General features: G+C 37.4%; 1 pseudogene; it reads right to left on the bottom strand.

Moving 5' to 3' along the window:
* Nucleotides 1-4,091: 4,091 nt before the first annotated feature.
* LOC118013697 lies at nucleotides 4,092-4,204 on the bottom strand (annotated as a pseudogene).
* Between the last annotated feature and the right edge of the window lie 708 nt (nucleotides 4,205-4,912).

Below are 4,912 nucleotides of genomic sequence, written 5' to 3' on the forward strand. Positions count from 1 at the left end.
TTTTCTTTTTTCATTTTATTTTCTTTTATTTTCAGCATGATAAATGTACTCTTTAATTCTCATTTCCTATTTCACCAATTCACCCATCCACCTCCCCTCTGGCAACCATCAGTTTGTTCTCTATAGTTAAGAATCTGTTTCTTGCTTTGTCTCTCTCTCTCTCTCTTTCTTCCTTTGCTCATTTGTTTCTTAAATTCCACATATGAGTGAGATCATATGGTATTTGTCTTTCTCTGATTTATTCCACTCAGCATTATACTCTGTAGTTCTATCCATGTTGTTGCAAATGGCAAGATTTCATTCTTTTTGATGGTCAAATATTCCATTGCGTATGTATATTATATATATACACCACACCTTCTTTATCCATTCATCAGTCAATGGACACATGGTCTGCTTCCATAACTTGGCTATTGTAAATAATGCTGCCATAAACATAGGGGTGCATGTATTATTTCAAGTTAATGCTTTTTTATTTTTTGGATAAATAACCAGTAGTGTGATTCCTGGGTCATAGAGTAGTTCTATTTTTAATTTTTTGAGGAACCTCCATACTCTTTTCCACAATGGCTGTACCAGTTTGCCTTCTCACCAACAGTACAAGAGGGTTCCTTTTTCTGCACATCCTTGTCAACCCTTATTTTTTCTTGTGTCGTTGATTTCAGCCATTCTGACAGGGGTGCAGTGATATCCCATTGTAGTTTTGATTTGTATTTCCCTGATGATAAGTGATGTTGAAAATATTTTCATGTGTTTGTTGGCCATCTGTGAATTTTCTTTGAAGAAATGTCTGTTCATGTCTACTGCCCATTTTTTAATTGTATTATCTGTTATTGGGTATTGAGTTGTAACAGTTCTTGTTATGTTTTGGATACTAACCCTTTACTGGATATGTCATTTGTGAATATCTTCTCCCATTCAGTAGGTTGCCTTTTAGTTTTGTTGATTGTTTCCTTTGTTGTGCAGAAACTTTTTATTTTGATGTAGTTCCAATAGTTTATTTTTGCTTTTATTTCCCTTGCCTCAGGAGACATATCTAGAAAAATGTTGTTATGGTCAATGTCAGAGAGATCATTGCCTATGCTCTCTTCAAGGATTTTAATGAATTCAGGTCTCACATTTAGGTCTTTAATCCATTTTGAGATCATTTTTGTGTATGGTGTAGGAAAATAGTCCAGTTTTGTTCTTTTGCATGTGGCTGCCTAGTTTTCCCAACACCATTTGTTGAAGGCACTTTCTTTTTCACATTGTATATTCATTCCTCTTTCATCAAAGATTAATTGATATATAACTGTGCATTTACTTCTTGGTTTTTTATTCTATTTCCTTCTATTGATCTACATGTCTATTTTTATGCCACTACCATACCGTTTTAATTACTACCCCTTAGCAATATAACTTGAAGTCTGGAATTGTGATACCTCCAGTTTTGATTTTCTTTTCAAGATTGCTTTGCTAAATACCCAGTAGTGTGATTCCTGGATCATAGGATAGTTCTATTTTTAATTTTTTAAGGAACCTTCATACTATTTTCTTCAATAGCTGCTCCAATATTTACATTCTGAAGAACAGTGCAAGAGGGTTCCTTTTTCTGCATATCCTTGCCAACACTTGTTTTTTCCATACAAGTTTTTGGTCTTATGTGGTTCCATACAAATTTTAGGATTGTTTGTTCTAGTTCTATGAAAAATGCTGTGGTATTTTGATAGGGATTGCATTTAATGTGTTGATTGCTTTGGGTAGTATAGACATTTTAACAATATTTGTTCTTCCAACCCATGAGCATGGAATGTCTTTCCATTTCTTTGCATCATCTTGAATTTCTTTCACCAGTGTTTTTTTTTTTTTTTTTTAAGATTTTTTATTTATTTATTTGACAGAGAGAGACATGGTGAGAGAGGGAACACAAGCAGAGGGAGTGGGATAGGGAGAAGCAGGCTTCCCGCCAAGCAGGGAGCCCGATGCAGGGCTCAATCCCAGGACCCTAGGATCACAACCTGAGCCGAAGGCAGACGATTAACGACTGAGCCACCCAGGCACCCTTCACCAGTGTTTTATAGTTTTCAGAGTACAGGTCTTTCACGTCTTTGGTTAAGTTTATTCTGAGATATTTTATTGTTTTTGGTGTGATGGTAAACAGGATTATTTTCTTAATTTTATTTTCTGCTGCTTCATTATTCATGTGTAGGAATGCAATAGATTTCTGTATATTGATTTTGTATCCTGTGACTTTACTGAATTCATTTATCAGTTCTAGTAGTTTCTGGTGGAGTCTTTCTGGTGTTCTCTATTTAGTATCATGTCATCTGCAAATAGTGAGAGTTCTACTTCTTCCTTATCAATTTGGATGACTTTTATTCTTTTTTCTTGTCTCATTCCTGTGGTGAGGACTTCCAGTACTATGTTAAATAAAAGTGGTGAAAGTGGACATCTTTGCCTTGTTCCTGACCTTAGGTAAAAAGCTCTGTTTTTCACCACTGAGTATGGTGTTGGCAATGAGAGGCCTTCATTATGTTGAGAAGTGTTCCCTTTAGACCTACTTTGCAGAAGGTTTTTATTATGAATGAATGGTGTACTTTACCAAATGCTTTTTCTGCATCTGTTGAAGTGATCACATGGTTTTTATCCTTTCTCTTATTGATGTTACATATCACATTGATTGTTTTGTGATTATTAAACCACCCTTGCATCCTAGAAATAAATCCCCTTTATTGTGATGTATGATTTTTTAATATATTGTTGGATTTGGCTTGCTAATATTTGTTGAGGATTTTTGCATCTATATTCATGAGAGGTATTGCCCTGTAGTTCTGTTTTTCTGATGTCTTTATCTGGTTTAGGTATCAGGGTGATGCTGGCCTCATAGAATGAATTTGGAAGTTTCCCTTCCTCTTGTATTTTTTGGAATAGTTTAAGAATGGGTATTAACTCTTTAAATGTTTGGTAGAATTCCCCTATGAAGCCGTCAGGTTCTGGCCTTTTGTTTTGGGGGAGTTTTTTGATTACTGACCCAATTTCTTTTTTTTTTTTCTTTTTTCTTTTTCTTTTTTTTTATTATGTTATGTTAATCACCATACATTACATCAGTTTTTGATGTAGTGTTCCATGATTCATTGTTTGCATATAACACCCAGTGCTCCATGTAGAACATGCCCTCTTTAATACCCATCACCAGGCTAACCCATCCTCCCATGCCCCTCCCCTCTAGAACCCTCAGTTTTGTTTCTCAGAGTCCATCGTCTCTCATGGTTCGTCTTCCCCTCTGATTTCCCCCCCCTTCATTCTTCCCTTCCTGCTTTTTTTTTTTTTTTAACATTTAATGTATTATTTGTTTCAGAGGTACAGGTCTGTGATTCAACAGTCTTACATAATTCACAGTGCTCACCATAACACATACCCTCCCCAATGTCTATCACCCAGCCACCCCATCCTACCACCCCCCACCACTCCAGCAACCCTCAGTTTGTTTCCTGAGATTAAGAATTTCTCATATCAGTGAGGTCATATGATACATGTCTTTCTCTGATTGATTTATTTCGCTCAGCATAATACCCTCCAGTTCCATCCATGTCGTTACAAATGGCAAGATTCCATTCCTTTTGATACTGACCCAATTTCTTTGCTGATTATCGGTTCATTCAAATTTTCTATTTCTTCCTGCTTTAGTTTTGGTAGGTTATATGTCCCTAGGAACTTATCCATTTCGTCAAAGTTGTCAAATTTGTTGGCATATGGGTTTTCATAATATTGTGATACAATTGTTTTTATTTCTGGTATTGTTGTTATTTCTCCTCTTTCATTAATAATTTTGTTTATTTTGGTCCTGTCTCTTTTTTTTAATGAATCTTACTAGAGGTTTACCAGTTTTGTTGATCTTTCAAAGAATCAGCTCCTGGTTTCCTTGATCTATTCTATTGTTGTTTAGTTTCTATATCATTTATTTCTGCTCTAATCTTTATTATTTCCTTCCTTTTTCTGGGTTTTGGTTTTGTGTGCTATTTTTCTAGGTCCTTTAGGTGTAAGGTTAGGTTGTTTATTTAAGACTTTTATTGCCATAAACTTCCCTCTTAGAACCACTTTTGCTGCATCCCAAAGATTTTGAACCATTGTGGTTTTTTTATTTTTGTGTCATCCTTGCACAGGGGTCATGCTAATGTTCTCTGTATCATTCCAATTTTAGTATATGTGCTGCTAAAGGAAGCACTGTTTTCATTTTCATTTATTTGCACGTACTTTTTTATTTCTTGTTTGAAAGGCAGCTATGCTCACCACTATACCACCAACGCTCATCTCCTTATTTTGTCTGACTTTCTGTGTCTGTATATGTGTTCTAAGAAAGTCAGCTACTTCTCTTGCTCTTAATGATAATAGGCTTATGAAGAAGAGGTCCTGTAGTGCCCTGCAGTACAGTATCCCCTGTTCCCCAGGGCCTGGTGCTTCGGTGAGTGTCTCCTATGTATGTTGCATGTACTCTGCTGTTGAGCCTTGGCCTCTTTTTCCTTCAGTCCAGTTGTCTATAGAGGTTCTCTTTACCTACTGTGTGCGATGTTTGGTCCCCAGCAGGGGTGGGGCACATTTTAACAAGGTGTTTGATGGCTTGCTTGCAAAATGAGACCCACTACCACTGCTGCCAGAACTGAGGCCCCACAAAAGCTGTGGGTCAGGAGACATGGTGCTGCTGAGGTTTGTACTGGTCCTCTGGGAGAGGGGACCCACAGTGCAGGGACTCAGGTGAGTGACTGGGAAGGGTGGATCAGTGGAAGCACGGGGTGGTGGGGCTTGTGGTAAACAAGTTAGGTAAGAAGTGTTGGCTCTGTGCTGGTTCCTGCAGGTGGCCTTTGTTTACTCTGGGGAGTGGGGGAGGGAAATGGCATCTGCCAGCTCCTTTGTTCCTGGAGGGGTCTCCCTGTGA

This window comes from Mirounga leonina, unplaced genomic scaffold (assembly GCF_011800145.1).
Source record: "Mirounga leonina isolate KUSES-001 unplaced genomic scaffold, KU_Mleo_1.0 Mir_101664, whole genome shotgun sequence".
Lineage (NCBI taxonomy): Eukaryota > Metazoa > Chordata > Mammalia > Carnivora > Phocidae > Mirounga > Mirounga leonina.